The following is a 16,263-nucleotide window of genomic DNA, read 5'->3' on the forward strand; positions in this document are numbered from 1 at the left end:
GGTAGGGAGCGAGAAGGGTATGTGGTCTGTTTCCCCAGCTCAGCCAAAATGTTTGTGAGAGAGGGCACTACCACCAGCCTCCTGAACAGAGAGCCAAGGAAGGGGCCAGACTGATGGGGGGGGGGGAGGCAAGACTCCCCAAAAAGTCAACCTAGCATCTTCCCCGCCCCTACCCACATCTCTGACACCTGGGCCACATTTGCATCAAGGCCACATCTGAAACTCAGCTTTTTACACATCCACCCTCGTCTACCCAGCTATTAATATATCACCCCTACCCAAAACTCCAACTGCAGGCCAGCAATCACTAACAGTGGGAACCCAGATGAACCCCAGAGGATGTGAGCTCAACACAAAGGCGGCAGTCCGATCTTCACACCAGTACTGAGCAGCAGGTAAAAGAGAAGAGAAAATCGTGACCACAGTAATACTCCTCCCTGGCCTTTTACCAGAATATTCACACCCATCTTCCTCAGAGTCAAATGGTTCAGGCAGGACGAGTACCCATTTACAGGCTGAGAAACAGACTGACGAGTGATGTGCTTAAGTGGCCACGTGACAATCAGGCCCCCGGCAGGCCCAATGGGTTCTTCAAGACCGTGAGATCTTAGAGGAGACTGGTAAGATTTCAATCAAGCTCTACTAGAATCCTAGCTCCCTTTTTGTCTGTGAAATGGAGATACCTCCATACACCTCCCAGGCCTAAGAGAAAAAACATGTGAGACACTCGACATGGTCACAGGTACACACTAAGCACTTTTAAGAAGGCTCGTGGGAGTTCCCTTGTCATCCAGAGGTTAGGATTTGGCACTTTCACTGCCGTGGCCTGGGTTCAACCCCTGACTGGCGACGGTGGGGCCAAAATATATCCATGTATAGGCTCATCACAGTCACTGCCATTATGGTTTTTGATCAACCAGCACATCCAGGGACTCAGTAACTTTCCAACGAAGCAAATGGAAACGTCCACCAAGGATGATGTGCTGAGACTCTTGGGGACCCGACTCCCCACAAAAACCTCCCTCACCCTCAACTATGAGACAGGCAGGCCCTCCCCCTCCAATGGAAGTGAGAAAGACTGACTCAAATTACATCCATATATACTTGGCATTTATTCCACTCTAAGTAACTGTAGCCTATTAATTTATATTCAAATCACCTTCAAATGCATGTCACCCTCGGATATCAAACACGTGGATGTGGCTCTCAGGAAAACTACCAAGAAAAGAAAGAAAAATACTTTCAGACTTGTAGAATGTGGGAAAGGGCACTTAAGGTGTCCATAGTTGATCGTGCCCAGAACTGTACATAAGGCAGCCTCAGAAGACAGCTTCCTCTTTGGAGCCCCCACAGGTCAGGTAAGTCACCATCCCACACGACTCGTGCAATGAAATCGCATCTTAATGTAGACTCCTCCTGCAAATCATATTTTGCACTTAGGACTAAATCTGCCTCCCACTAGGCTAGGTGATCCAAAGGCAGAAAGAACTAATCCAAGCCATGGTTTCTGACCTCTGAAGTTAACCGTCCAGTGCACTAACTCACTGTGCCCCCATCCTGGCTCTTTCTACCCCATGCCTAAGTGCACCCCTGACCCCACACTGGGTGCACACCAGTAGGAAGGTGTCGGTGACTGCCACCAAATGAACTGCAAATTCACAAAAAGGGAAACTTGATGGGTGAGAGAGTCGAAAAGCGTGCAGGAAAAATCAAGTGAAACTGCAGGACGTCCTTCTTCCTGCCTGGGAGAGAGGACAGAGTTTGGGAATGTCTCTTTTTTCTAATCCATTATTTAATTAATGAACCATGTTCAAAGGCTTTCCTGGCCGTTCATCTGGTAAAGAACCCACCTGCAATGTAAGAGACCTGAGTTCGATCCCTGGGTTGGGAAGATTCCCTAGAGAAGGGAAAAGCTACCCACTCCAGTATTCTGGCCTGGAGAATTCCATGGACTGTATAGTCCATGGGGTCACAAAGAGTCAGATTTGACTGAGCAACTTTCACTTTCACTTTTCTTTCACCATGTTTGACAATTTAAAAAAAAAATCATCACTGGATTTACAAAATTCTGAAAATATTAAGAGATACTAAAATGATGTGAGAATTTAGATTTTCTGATGAGTTCAGAAGTACCTGAGGTCTCTGCTAGGTTTCAAAAACATCACTGTGACTGTCATTCAAATACTACTTCAAAATATGGTTATTTAGATCTCATAACTATTTGATTTTTACTTTGTTTTCTAAGATTTTTTTTTAATGTGGACTATTTTTAATTAGAGGATAACTGCTCTACAAAGACGAGTTAGCTGGGAATGTCTCTTTTTTGTTGTTAGTGGGGGTCGTGATGCTGTTCATTTGCGTACTCGAAAACAGAGGCTAAACCTAGAAATTTTGAGCCAAGAAAGCCAATGTCCGGAGTCCACCTCCAAAAGTGCAGCCTGAAAGTCAGCCTCTGTTAACACCTCTCAGCCTCCACCCTTTTTATTTTCGGGAGGCTTGCTCACTCCCACCTCTTCCAGGGAGCTAAGCCAACCTTCCAAACAATTCGGGATGTTTACCACCATCAAAGCAGCCTGTGGGGGGCTGAATAACAGGTATTGAAGGTGAGGTTTAAAGCAGGGGACAAGTGGTATAAACCAAAGCCCTCTGAGTCATCAGACCTTCAAGTAAACCAGTTCATGCCACAGGGTGAGGGACGTGGGTAGGAAGGAGAGTCCGAATATTCATTTCAATCCAGCAATCAGGTAATTCTCTAAAGACTGAACACAAAGATGTGTCCACCCGGAGATCCTCAAGCAACAGGATCTACGACCATCCCCGCAAATAGTGTCCAAGGAATCGATGCATTTTCCAGTCCTCTCTCCTTCCTTTGACCAATTTGTCACCAACTGCCAATTCTTCTTCTCTAGTCCTGTTTAAAGCCCTCATCAGTCTTTTTACTTCATGCTTTGGTTACAACAGCCGCTTCCCTCGCAGCCTCCCCGACTCCACTCTCTCCCCGTCCGGATTTATTAAGCATGAGCTAGTGAGATAAATCTGACAGCAGGGCCTGGTGAGCTCATCACCGCCCCCCACAGCAGCCGGCCAGGACTCCAGGACTCCAGGACTCCAAGCCTGATCTCAGAGGCTTGTCCTCTCCCTCATGGCACCTCACTCACCCTACCTGCAGCTCTTTCTTAGGAAAGATAGGGTGCAACCTGTTCCCACTCACTCGCATCCTGACCCTCACACCTACACCCTCCAGTAAGACCTCCAAGTATTCCAACCCTCTCTTTCCTGAACTCATGCAGCATTTTTAGCCTCCCTATATATAGAGCAGGATGGTTTACAGCACAGTCTCAGATGTCCAATTTCAACTCCATCACGATGCAGCTAACAGACCCTGGGAAAGTAAAGTCGACCCCTGTGATCCCTCCCCTGTGCCTCAGTCTCTTCACTTGTAAAAAAGGCGATAATAGTATCCACCCAAGAGGTGTTCGTGAGGCTGGCATAAAACCAAACCTGTAAAGCCTTCAGAATAACCAACACAATCAACATGGGCTCTCCTGATGGAACATGGCACTTTATACATTGTGAAGTCAAAGTGTCAGTCACTCAGTCGTGTCAGACTCTTTGCAACCCCGTGGACTGGCCCACCAGGCTCCTCTGTCCATGGAATTCTCCAGGCAAGAACGTTGGAGTGGGTTGCCCTTTTCTTCTCCAGGGGATCTTCCCGACCCAGGGATCGAATCCCAGTCTCCTGCACTGGCAGGCAGATTCTTTACCATCTGAGCCACCTGGGAAGCCCTTCTGCAACATACTGAACGTGTTATTCAGTGCTGAGGATGAGGAATATGTTATTCCTCAATTTTAAAACAAACAAAAGCCAATGCATTAGTCATTTTTTTCAATTGTTTTCTGTGCATCAGTGAGCCAGATGTTCATTTCTAGAGCTGTGCTACGCAGAGTGTGATCTGAAACTGCTACCAGTCCTCAACAAGAATAATATGCAAAAATTGAGAAGTGCTTGGAAACTTTCATAGCAACTTGATACTGCCAGTACATTCAATCCGCATTTCATTTTTCTAGTGATTCATTTTTATCATACATCTATATCAGTCTGCAACAGATTGAAAATTAATTTAAAAAAAAACTGGCCCTTCACCACAGATATTTTGAGAAGCACTGTTCTAGAGGGGACAGAAGCAGGCTTCTATTTCTTTCCTACACCCCCACATCACTGAGTGCAGTGGGAAGTACGTATCAAGTACTAAGTAAATGAAAATATAACTTCAAATGCATTTCGATTATTTAATGGTGACAAAAGCAGATCTCAGACGAGTAGTCAAGACGTAAATAGGGTCTCCAGTTCACAATCTTCCTTTTTCAAAAGAAGCAGTTGATATTTAGTCTACAACTGACCAAAGAGTAAAAACAGCTCTGACCCCAAAAATATTTTCCATACGGTCTACAGAAGCACTGTGTAGAGTTTTAAAAAAAGAAAGAAAAAAAAAAAAAGCCCTAAGCAATGTCAATATTAACCTTCCTTGCAGAACTCAGGAGAAATATAAATTATTTAGCACTGCCTTGGACATAGTTTTGATAGTGCTTCTATACCTTTATGTAAACCAGCACCTTAGCAAAAAAAAAAAAAAAAATTTCCAATGACACTTAAGACAAAATACGTTTGTCTTAGCTCTTCCCTGCTGCCAATCCCTTAAACAGTCCTAACCTCAACAACCCTGTGAGATTAATCCATGAATGAAATGGCTGGAAAAGGAAAGCAGCAAATTCCACCAAATTTTAATTGACAAGGCAGCATTTGCATATCTGAGCTGGGGCACATTGGATGTGGGTTGAAGGCTGAGTTAATTCTTGCCGAGGAAAATCTCTACACATTCAGAATGACTCTGGAAATGCTTGTAGAAAATTAAAAGTAAACAGGGAGATCTGCGTATGTCGTGCCTCCCGTCCTTTCTCAGAGGTAGTCATGTGAAACACTACACATAAGGGGTCACTCCCAGTAGGACGTTGGTCCCCTGGTCCCAGGACCAAGCCAGCCTTGCTCCAGCAGACAGCTCTTCTCTCTCCAGCAGCTTTGTTTTTTATTTATAATTTTATTTATTTATTTTTGGCTGTGCTGGGTCTTCGCTGCTGCGAGGATTTCTCTCTAGTTGCAGCGAGTGGAGGCTACTCCAGTTGTGGTACATGGGCTTCTCACTGCAGTGGTTTCTCTTGTTGGGGAGCACAGATTTTAGGGCGCATAAGCGTCAGTAGTTGCAGCACGTGGGTTCAGCAGTTGCGGCTCCTGGGCTCTAAAGCACAGACTCAGCGGTTGTGGCACACAGGCTTCGTTGCTGTGGGCATGTGAGATCCTCCCAGATCAGGGATCAAACCTTCATTTGGCAAGTGTTTCCTTCATTGGCAAGCAGATTCTTTACCACTGAGTCACCAGGGAAGCCCTCTCCAGCAGTTTTAATCTTCTCCTCTCAACTGCTCCCAAATCTAAAGACATGTTCAAGTTTAGGATTCAATACACTCTTGCTTTACTGAACTACATCCAGTTCCTCCAAAGATCACATCCATTTCCCACCTCGGTGCCTTTGCTCACAACCTCTGCCCAGAAGGCCTTGAAAACATCCATATTTCTGAAGACATCTCTAATTCTCAAAGAGCTGACCCCTCCCTCATCAGTTCCCACCACACAGGGCTGCTAATCTTCCATACAGAGTTCTTCAACGGCAGGAACCATGTCTTATATTTCCCAGCATCACTGTGCCCTACACAGGGCTTCTAAGAACCATTTGTTAATAATGACTGCCCCAGTTACTAGATCCAATCAACAAATATTTATTTAACCCAACCATATCCCACACCCCCTCCCTGCCTCTGGTTATCAGTGGGGGATAAAAAAGGACATAGTTTTTGTTTCATGAAACTTATACCGGTGGGAGGACAGAGCAAATAAGAAAAACACAAACTGGACTGAGTGCTGACCATCAGCTGCAGTGATAAAGAGAAGACCACCAGGCCGCAGGAAGCAAACGTGCAAAGGCCCTGAGGAGGGAAACTGCCAAACTGAGAAGAGGCTAACGGCGATGCCAGCTCTCCCTCTGGACCACTCGTCACCCCCAACAACTCCCCCTCTTGGAGGTATTGCGGCAGGGGTCCACAGTCTGCCTGGTCCTGTATTTCTCTGCCCACTATGAACAGGCAATCACTGCCAGGACTTCAACACAAAAATCACACCAAAATCCACATTTGTACTACTTCTATACAGTGCAACCTGGATTCCCCAGAGGCATCTCCAATAGAAAATATTAAAAAATGAACTGGGTCGCTCTACTCCCCTCCCCAACCTTCCCACCCTTGGGAAAAAGATTTAACAAGTTCTTTTGTTTCGCTTGAGGACCACCATCAATCAGCAACCCACCCAACTGTATAAGCCAGTGTTCTCCATTTCAAAGACCTCTGGGATTCCCAAGAACTTTCCAGCTACATATTGGTGAGGCCAAATTTTCTTCATATCCTTCAATCGAAGCAACATATTGCAATGGACTAAATGGAGAACTAGATATGAGAATCCAGACATTAAACAGATTCACAAAAATGTAAAACAATACCACTTTGTCCACTATTGTTTTTGTTTGGAAAAATATTGCTCATAAAAAATTTTAAATATGAAATTGGTTTTATTATTTGTAGATGAATTACTATATTTTTCTAGTATTTCTCATGTCTAATTTCTAATACCATAAGTACTGAGATATAAAAGCTCTATGGCATCCTAAACAAGGTTTATTATAAAGGGGTCCTAAAATCAGAAAATTTGGGAACCACTGCTCTAAACATGCTAAACATATTGGTATATCCTCGTTCTCACCCCTCTTACCTTATATATCCACTTTTGCCAACTCTTCCACCTCAATAATCTTTCTCCTAAATCCCTGTTACTCTTTCTTCCCAAGCCCCATAGGACCCACAAGAGTATCCTATCAAATCCTGGAACCTAGGAGTGTTACTTACTTGGAAAAAGGATCTTCACAGAGATAATTAAGTTAAAGCTCTCAAGATGAGCTCATCCTGGATTATCCAAGTGAGCCCCAAATCCAATAACAAGTGTCCTTACAAGGCACTCTCAGAGAAGGACAAACACCCGGAGAAGACAGTCATGTGAAGATGGAGGCAGAAATGAGACAGATGCAAGTGGGCCACAAAGAGGCCAAGGGGGGTCTGGCGCCACCAAAGCCTGGGTGAGGAGAAGAAGCTCTCGCCCCTAGAGCTCCAGTCGGAATCCAACCCCAGCAATGCTCCCTCCAGACAGCTGGCCTCCAGAGCTGCGAGAGAATAAACCTCCATTGTTTTAGGCCACCTGATTTGTGATAAGTTGTTATGGCAGCCATGGAAACCTAACAGACCCATCCCCGCGCCTCCAATGTCAGCGACCATCTAGCCAGTCGGTCATTTTGCCTCAATGTGACCCTCAGAAGCACTGTCCCCTTTGCAGCCAATTAAGCCGACTGTGCTCTTTTCCCCATGGGGGCCCAGTGTGCAATGGCTGCAAATAGCAGGCTCCTTGGTAGTGTATGCAACCTGTTGCCTGTACAGGCTGCCCTAAGGGACCTTGGAGACAACTCTTCCTAGTGGGCATTCATGACTGGCCTGCTGTTTCCCAATCTAGACTCCAGACAGGTATGCGCGGTGCCTTTGGAAAGCCTCAGGGCACAGTGGCCAGGGTCCACATTGGCCAGGTCATAATGTCCATCCGCACCAAGCTGCAGAACAAGGAACATGTGATTGAAGCCCTCCGCCGGGCCAAGTTCAAGTTCCCTGGCCGCCAGAAGATCCACATCTCTAAGAAGTGGGGATTTACCAAATTCAACGCGGATGAATTTGAGAACATGGTGGCAGAAAAGCGACTCATCCCAGATGGCTGTGGGGTCAAATACATCCCTAATCGTGGTCCCCTGGACAAATGGCGGGCCCTGCACTCATGAGCATCAGCGCTGTGCCCTCATTAATCATGCTCACCAATAAATGCTTTTTCCTGTCAAAAAAAAAAAAAAAAAGAAGCACTGTCCCCTCAAACCATGACCCTTACTCATCTTAAATCTCATTCCCTTCACACCCTGGAACGGCCACCTCATGGGCTCGACCATAACATCCAGACACCTCCACACAGCACGCAAAGGACCCCATACATTGATCCCAACTTTCTTTCCCACTCCAACCCAGCTCCCCACTGCACACCCCACACCACACCTCAGCCCCATCCACCCTACACATCCTCCAAGTCCGAGGCTTGAAACCTCCTCCTTTACTGCTGCTGCTGCTAAGTCGCTTCAGTCGTATCCGACTCTGTGCGACCCCATAGACGGCAGCCCACCAGGCTCCCTCATCCCTGGGATTCTCCAGGCAAGAACACTGGAGTGGGTTTCACCTCCTTTACTAGGTCCTGCCAAAAGCTGGGTCACTCCCTATCATCTCCATAGCACTTTGTACATCCTTCTCAAAGAATATCCAGAACACTGTGCTCCTTATTTACAGGTATGTCACTTCCTCCAGACCAGGCTTTCTCAGTCTGGGAACCACTGATATTTGAGGCCAGATAAGCCTTGGTTGTGGAGGACTGTCTTTAGTACCAGAGAATGTAAGCCTCGTCCCCTGGCTTCTGCCTACTAGATGCCAACAGCAGCTAATACACACACACACAGAGTTGTAACAACCCCAAATGTCTTCAAACACTGCCCGTGTCCCTAAGGGGATCACCCCAGATGAAAAGCGCTGCTCTGGATTGAAGTCTTCAGGGACCTGGGACCATCTCCAACATGCTCAGCACTCACTCACACTCCCATTCATGAAAGGCATTTTGAGTCCGAGGTGTGGGCCAGGCACTGTTCTCCAAGCCAGGGACATGGTAGGAAATACAAGTCTTAGGCCCTGTCCTCATGAAGCCACAGCTGGCAGAGTGCCTACAAGGTGCTCATTAATAATGACTGAATGACGGGATCTGTTTGGCGTGCATATATAGAGTTCTACTTCCTTTGGAAGGTGGAAAATAAAACCCAGGAGCTAAAATTTTTCTCTTCTCAGGCCCTAGCACTTCATGACTATATGAAAGAGGGATCCCTTTATACAGAATGCTGCTGCTGCTGCTGCTGCTAAGTCGCGTCAGTCGTGTCTGACTCTGTGCTGTCCCTGGGAATACCATGTATTAATAAATGTTGCTCCCTGAAAGCAGACAAATGGTACACCTTATGTGTTTGTAACTCCAACTAAGCTACCTATAAATAAAGGAGAATCTCAACCAAGAAAATGAAAGCAAGACAGGATTAATCCCCAACACACTCCACAAAGGCCTGTGACCGAGATACCTAGCTGCACCAGAGGCTACGGACAGGGCTAAGAACCTTCCACCAGAAACAGGAAGATGAGAGTACCTGAGCTTCCAGAACATTCCTCTGCCCAGGAGACACCACTCAAGGTTCTGGCAAGCTCCGAGATCAGACAAATGGCTGAACGGTCCCCAGCTCTCACAGAGGCGCTGGGTGCCCTAAAATGCAGAGTAGTTCTCAATGCCAGAGTAACACGAGGGTGTTTACCAGCAGTGGAGGCTGTGTGCAAAGGGCAGGGAGAGTAAAGTCGTAAGGACAGATCAGGGCACACAAGTGCTGCATGGAGATCTGCCTCAAGGAAGCATCTTAACCTCTGTGGGACTCAGCGTCTGCTGGTATTGAATGAGAAAGTCAGAGCAACCCATCCAGCTCCAAACATACCTGGTTTCCCCCAAAAATGGTACAGACTCACACGATCCCCCCCTCTGAACAGAAAAGAGGAAGGCTCTCCTCCTCTTCCCACCACAACTCTTCCCACCAGAAATGGCAATAAAGGAGCCTTGTGAGCATGCCCTCCGCTTCTGAGGGGCTCTGCGCAGAATTAGCCATCAAACAGACAAGACGCAGGTGACCTTTGTCTCCTGCTGTTCTAGGAGGAGAATTCTGGGAAGGTGTACTCTCTGGGACTCTCTCAGTCTGTGATGATTTAAGGGGGACAAAATATAAATGGGAAGTACCATGACAACACTGGGCTTCCCAGGTGGTGCCAGTGGTAAAGAACCCGCCTGCCAATGAAGGAGATATAAGAGATGCGGGTTCAACCCCTGGGTCGGGAAGATCCTCCTGAGTATGAAATGACAACCCACTCCAGTATTCTTGCCTGGGTAATCCCACAGACAGAGGAGCCTGGCGCGCTACACCCCATGGGGTGGCAAAGAGTCGGACACAACTGAGCATTCAAGCATGCGCATCATGACAACGTTAGATACTTTCAAGAGACTGACAACTGGTTCAAAGATGGTTTAAACCATGTGGACCGCTCGTTTACTTCTCAAGAAGCCCATAGAGAAGGGGTCCCAAGATCAGTTCAGTAGCTTTACAATTTCATAAAGCCATTCCGTCATCTCCACTTTCATCCACAGGCTCACTGCCTCAGGGTCACAAGACAGGTGCCCTAGCTCCCACGACCATCCCCTCTTATTAATTTTCCAAAGATAGCAGCTCTCAGGGCATTAAAAGAGGACACTGTCTCCCATGCCTGTACTTTTTTCAGCAAAGAAGTATATTCTTCCCGAGCAGTCAGGCACAAAGCAGATTTCCATTAAATCTATCTAGCCAGAATTCAGTCACCTCAAGCTGCAGGAGAGGCAAAGAAAGTAAGGATTTGGCTTTGAGGGGAAAATTTTTTTCTGTGGGAAGTAGGTAGGGGAACGGAGAAGGCAATGGCACCCTACTCCAGTACTCTTGCCTGGAAAATCCCATGGATGGAGGAGCCTGCTAGGCTGCAGTAGATGGGATCACTAAGAGTCGGACACAACTGAGCAACTTCACTTTCATGCATTGGAGAAGGAAATGGCAACCCATTCCAGTGTTCTTGCCTGGAGAATTCCAGGGACGGGGAGCCTGGTGGGCTGCCGTCTATGGGGTCGCACAGAGTCAGACATGACTAAAGTGAATTGGCAGCAGCAGGTAGGGGAAACGGGGATAAGAATGATGGTGAAGTAGCCAACAAGGCACCTGGTACATACTGGGTTGGCCAAAAAGTTTTTTTGGTTTTGGCACAACATCTTACAGAATAATATAACCATATCCAGCACCGTGCTGGTAAATGCTTCACAGACAGCTTCTGAAAAAACTAAAAACAAAACCCCCAAATTTATAGTATTTGCCAACTTCCTTGGTGTAAATACTCCCTTGGTGCCAAAATTAAAGCCACCAGCATGATATTAACCAGCTCACAAAATTCCTGAAATTTTAATGCTCAGCTGCTATAAGCCTGTTCTGGCACGCCACTGAATTGATACCTCAACATGTGGTAACAATTAAGTTTACAGTGCTCCTTCCCATACTCTACAGGATTAGGTATCATCCTCTCCAGCTCATAATTGAGGAAAATGACACAGCACCCCAAATCACACAGCTTAAGTGATAGGGCTGGAACGCTCATGTAACAGCCCCCAACCCATCACAGCTTTGACAGGTCATAAGTGCCTACACCTACACCCTCAAGATCCCTCTGCCTAAAGGGACTCTAGCTTGGTTTGGAACCAACAACAAAGCTGCACTCCTGTAAACTCAAAGTCACCTAATAATTACTCTTTAAGTTATATCCTCCAGTAACAATGGTAGTGCACATCAACTGTTACAACATAGAATACAGATTAGTAACCAAAAAACAAACAAACAAAAAAATCACCCCTAAAGCCATTCTTAGTGGCACAGTGGTAAAAAATCAACCTGCCAATGCAGGAGACACAAGAGACGTGGGTTCAGTCCTTGGAATGGGGAAGACCCCCACCCGAGAAGGAAACAGCAACCCACTCCAGTATTCTTGCCTGGGAAATCCCATGGACCAAGGAGCCTGGCAGGCTATACAATCCATGGGGTTGCATAGAGTCGGACATAACCTAGCAACTAAACAACAAACCCATTCTCAAGAGATAGCAATTATCTACATGTGGGTGATAATTCTTCCAGATTATGTAGACATGCATATTTTTTAAGTAGAAATCACTTTATTGTGTAACATAAGACATTTAATGTAAATTTTCCAAAACAGAGAAATAGGATAGTATAACGAACTCCCTTGCCATCATCATCCAACTTCAGAAATCTTCTAAAGACAATGAAAAGTCCAAGTATTTCCACGTTCCCTTCTCAGACTGGAATGTGTAGGAGGTAGGCGCCTCTCTCCACCTGGCTTTCCCAAATCAGACCTGAGGTCAGCCCTGCTTCAGGCTAAGTCCACCAGCTCCTCTCATCACTGCAAAGGGAACATTGGGAAAGGAAACCTTTAATCATGTTCACTCTCCTTATGGATCCCTCCACCTGCTCTAATTCCTGCCTAGTCTGTCAAGAAGTCTCACAATCGGGTTCAGAACCTCATTAAAAGAGCATTTCAGAACAAGCATCGGGTTGTCCAAAAAGTTGGTTCCGGTTTATCCTACAACATTTTTGGAAAAAACCCGAACAAACTTCTTGGCCAACCCAATACCATCACAATTCTTTAGAATTTCCACTTACTCCATTCTCCAACCTCTGTTTTGTTTTCACCTGGGCAGACACACAGCCAAGAGAGGCACTGCTAACTGCCTCAACTAAAATCCTAGGGCTCCGTTCATCCTCATCTTCTCCCACTTAGTGCTCACTCAAGGCACTTGGCCTTCCAGACCTCACTTCTTGGTCTTCCATCTAAGGAATCACATTTTATATCTACAGGTCCCAGACTAAGTGAAATATCCACCAGGCTGAAGAATGGTGGCTGCTCACCAAGTGAAGAGCCTTACATAAATTCCCAAAAAGCCTAATTGAAAGCCCAGGCCCATGATCAAACATAAACTTCTGTAGCCTCCAATATGTTCAAAGAACATGCTCTTGGGACAAAGCAAGAAGTGAAGCACTGAGTAGCTTAGCCAAGTGCACACAAAAGGGAGCTGTGAATATCTCAAGCCCAAGGCATGGAATTCTAGTCTGCCATAAACCACGTACAGCTGATGGAAAATAAGCCTATGCTGGGAACCATGAGTATCAGAACAGAACTTCAGGGGGGAAAGCAGCTAAATGCATTTGCACTATACTAACACTTTGAACGGCATATTTATCTAAAGACTCCAACACATCAAATAGCGGGGAGCAGGTAGGATTAAGGGGGAGTTTGGCTATAACAGTCTCTACAAGTAAAGACACAAATTAAAGCAGTGGCTTTCAAAACTTCAATATGTTTAGGAATCACCTAGAAAGCATGTTTAAAATGCAAATGCCTCAACCTCCTTCCCAGAAATTCTGACTCAGCAGGTCTGGAGTGGAGGCAGGGCATTCTGGCAGCAGTTTTAAGGAGCATCTTTGACAATGCTCCTGCAGGCAATGGCAGCCCCTGAGAAATGACAACCAGTTGAGTTCCTTTGCCATGAAATTTGGGTGGCAACACTCCTGTGAGCAGCAGGAAAATCTGACTCAGTGCTTCTTACACTGGTTCTGGCCTAAGGGTCTCAGGCCAGAATATCCACATAAATATAGACGTCCCTCCCAAACACTGGTATTGCGGGAGGTAAATGATGGGGCCCTGGCAGTGGTGGTTTAAGTCGCTAAGTCATGTTCAACACCTGTGACCCCATGAACTGTATAGCCCACCAGGCTCCTCTGTCCATGGAATTTCCCAGGCCAGACTACTGGAGTGGCTTGCCATTTCCTTCACCATCATGGGGCCCTGGGGCCAGTCAATTTATCTCAGGGGTAAGTTTTCTCTTTAACCAGCGCTGCCTTTTAATCCCCCCAGGGAACTGGTCAACCTGTCTCTCCTCCCGAGCAACTTCATCAACATTCCCATCTCAAAGATCGTTGAGAAACAAATTTTCCCTCCCCTCCCCTCAACCTCCCCAGCTGTGGCTAAAAATAAGCATTTAATGTTTTAAGGGTTTTAGATGCTAACAAGAAAACAGGCGTTACCAAAATAAAACAAGCATTGGGACAGTCAGGTTATAAATACAACTGCTCATTAAGAGTTCTTTCTGCGTTTTATTCATTTCCTCGAGAATTATTTACTGAGCACCTAGTCTCATCCCAACTGTGAACACCACTGACAAGCCCCTGCTCCCGTGCAGCTGACATCCTAGTGTGGAAGGAAGACAAGGGAGAGAATACGGACAAGCAGTACAAAATGCACTAACAGGGGCTTCCCTGGTGGCTCACTGGAAAAGAATCCGCCTGCCAATGCAGGAGACACGAGTTCGATCCCTGGTCCACAACTACAGAGCCTGTGCTCTAGAGCCGGGGAGCGCAACTCCTAAAGCCCAAGCACCTTAGAGCCCGTGCTTCACAACAGCAGACACCACAGCAATGAGAGGCCTGCGCACCGCAACTAGAGCACCCACCACTCACCGCAACTAGAGCAAAGCATGCGCAGCAACAAAGACCCAGCACAGCCAGAAATAAAAATTAGTAAAATTATTATTTTTTTTTATTTAACACAAAACAGTGAACTAACAAGGATGAGAGAAGATGGGCCACAGGAAGGCCCCCTTGCCCAGGATTCTCTGCAAGTCAATGACAAGAAACATGACCACAGGAGCAACGAGGGACAAGGACGCAGACACAGGGAGCTGGGCGTGTGAGGAGAAAGGTGGACCCGCCACACAGCCTGGAGGCGGCTAAGCAAGTCACGAAGTGGCCAGCCCTCCAAGGGCAGAGTCCCGTGCATGTTATTCTAAGGACAAGGAAGCCCTGGGACCATTTAATGAGGGAAGGGTCATACTAAGAGTAGCTGACCAGTACTGAGCACCATCTGTGTGCCAAGCACTGGTCAAATCTTATCTTATCCCATCCCACAGGTCAGATCTGAGCCAAACAGGCAGTAAGTGATGGGGCCAGGAGGCAGAGCCCGGGGGTCTAACTACAGGCAGTGGTTGTGGAGGTGAGCAAGGACAGATTGGTAGGGCCTTGAAGGCATAACGTGGTAAGGAGTTTGAGTTTTATTCCAAGTATGATGGAAAGATACTGGAAGGGGCTAAGACATCTCATTCCCTTAGAGCTAAGGGAGGGGACGCCTTCTGGGGAAAGCCTACCATGCCCTGGATGAGCTGTGAGACTAAACTACTGCAACCTCAGCCTAATACACTGACAGATATCTAATCCTGCCCTGCCTGCAATGGAAAAAGCTCTCCAGCCCCTGCAGAACTGGATGCCACCTTCTCTCTAGGTCAGTGCCTCAAAGTGGAGCCCCGGACAAGCAGCTCAATCACCTTGATCTTGTTAGCAATGCAAATGAGGTGGAGCCCCCCTCAGCCCTACTCAGTCTAAAAAACCCAGCCATCCATTTTTAACAAGCCCTACAGGTGTGCTGAGTTTGACACGTTATCCCCACACAGCCATTCCAACCCTGCTGCTGCTACTGCTGCTAAGTCGCTTCAGTCGTGTCCGACTCTGTGCGACCCCATAGATGGCAGCCCACCAGGCTCCTCTGTCCCTGGGATTCTCCAGGCAAGAATACTGAGTGGGTTGCCATTTCCTTCTCCAATGCATGAAAGTGAAAAGTCAAAGTGAAATCACTCAGTCGTGTCCGACTCTTAGTGACCCCATGGACTGCAGCCCACCAGGCTCCTCCGTCCATGGGATTTTCCAGGCAAGAGTACTGGAGTGGGGTGCCATTGCCTTCTCCAAAACCTCGCTCCTGGGCAGCCCCTGTCCCTGCACACCAGGCTATCCTCCGCCAGGACCCTGCTGGAGGGTTTCTATGGCTCCCAATGCCTAGAAATCTCACTGCTGCCCCAACCTATTTTTCTAACTAATTTGATTTCCTAAAAACATTTACTATTATTCAGTTGTTTAAGGCCTCTTCTACCCCAGAAGTAAAAACTCCTCTTCCTTCATAATACTACAGTTTCCCTCTGGTTTCAGCCTTGTAGCCTCCAAACAAGGAAGCTGCTTTAACCTAGACTTTCCCTAACACCCCACCCACCCCTCAGTTACCAGATTTCTCTTCATTCATTCCCACTTCGTGCCTACATTCCTACAAGTACCTTCGCCCTAGGCATCCTAGGAACCAACTGCAGAAGGCGCTGCGTATTTCCGTGATTTCTAAACGGCTCTCGTCCCTGCCCTGGAGAAACTGATCCACCAGGGGCAGGGGGCAACAGGCAGATAAATACATAATTACAAATTACATACTTATACTAGGCAGGCCTCTGAGGAGGTTGCTGGGCTGAGACCTGAATGATGAAGCAGCAGGCCAATG

General features: G+C 46.8%; 1 protein-coding gene and 1 non-coding gene across 4 annotated transcripts in view; one reads left to right on the forward strand and one right to left on the reverse strand.

The window, feature by feature from the left end:
* Positions 1–16,263, reverse strand: part of MED12L (mediator complex subunit 12L) — a 361,426-nt gene that overhangs the window by 339,488 nt on the left and 5,675 nt on the right. The window lies entirely within an intron of this gene.
* On the forward strand, positions 7,481–7,615 carry LOC138431608 (small nucleolar RNA SNORA70). Its single transcript, XR_011253764.1, has one exon. It is a non-coding gene; the product is annotated as a small nucleolar RNA SNORA70 (small nucleolar RNA).

This window comes from Ovis canadensis, chromosome 1, assembly GCF_042477335.2.
Source record: "Ovis canadensis isolate MfBH-ARS-UI-01 breed Bighorn chromosome 1, ARS-UI_OviCan_v2, whole genome shotgun sequence".
Classification (NCBI taxonomy): Eukaryota; Metazoa; Chordata; class Mammalia; order Artiodactyla; family Bovidae; genus Ovis; species Ovis canadensis.